Here is a 987-nt window from a genome sequence, read left to right as displayed (position 1 = left end):
TACTCTATACAGTATAAGACGGAAAAAGTGAAAGATGACCTAAACTTTATATTCATTATAGGCTAATTTATAGCATCATTAATTAAATCTCCCCATGTTCAAGACTACATACACGTAACTAAAGAGTAAACATTATGTTTAGAGTTGACCAAATTTTCTCCCAAACCAAAACAGTGTTATGTTGAGATCAGACCGTGAAAAATCCAATGTGTGTATTAAAACAACCAACATTTCACACAAAATTGTTATTTGTGTCGGCGTTGGAATACTGTAACATTGAATTAAACATTGATTAAAATCCAAAAACAGCGGCCCGTTAGATGGCGAACTCTTCCGGACCCGGATTCGAACCGGGGGTTGCGCGGCCAAAACGCCGTACTAACCTATACGATCACGGCGAGCTAACCGGACTGTGTGGGCAAGGCGAAGGGTTTCTTTAGAGCTATGCGTGCTATCACATACTGCTACGATATTATGAAAGAAGGAGCTTTTCCCTAACCTGATCACATGGACTAAAATATATATTTTAATTTGTCTCGGACATTTTTAATTAGCAGTAAAGTGCAACAACAAGGCTGTTTACGTTAACGTTAAATATATCTTCCGCAGCTCGACATAACGTAGACGCTACTCTGACACTTTGTAAATGCAAATAACTTCACGTGTGCTAACTATATCATGGTCTTTGAGGAACTCACTGAGAATCTGACTGAACTTACAGCAGTCTCTTCCTTTAGGACCCTCCTTTGTATCATTTAGTAAACTGATGACCCCTTACTCAGTGTCTTATTTTGGATATTTTATATATATTTAAACGTACAAGAACTCAAAAGTGACTTTTATGCAATTCTTTGCCAGGTCACCATTGAAAAATAGGTTTTATCTCAACCTGGTTACATAAAATAAGACTAAATATCATAAACCAATAATGATACACCTGATCTATGATGACGAAGATACAGAAAAAATAGAAATACATGGCAAAAA

Source organism: Morone saxatilis, unplaced genomic scaffold, assembly GCF_004916995.1.
Source record: "Morone saxatilis isolate NCDOM2014 unplaced genomic scaffold, NCSU_SB_2.0 Contig2, whole genome shotgun sequence".
NCBI classification, from domain to species: domain Eukaryota; kingdom Metazoa; phylum Chordata; class Actinopteri; family Moronidae; genus Morone; species Morone saxatilis.
Note: the sequence above shows the minus strand (reverse complement) of the source record.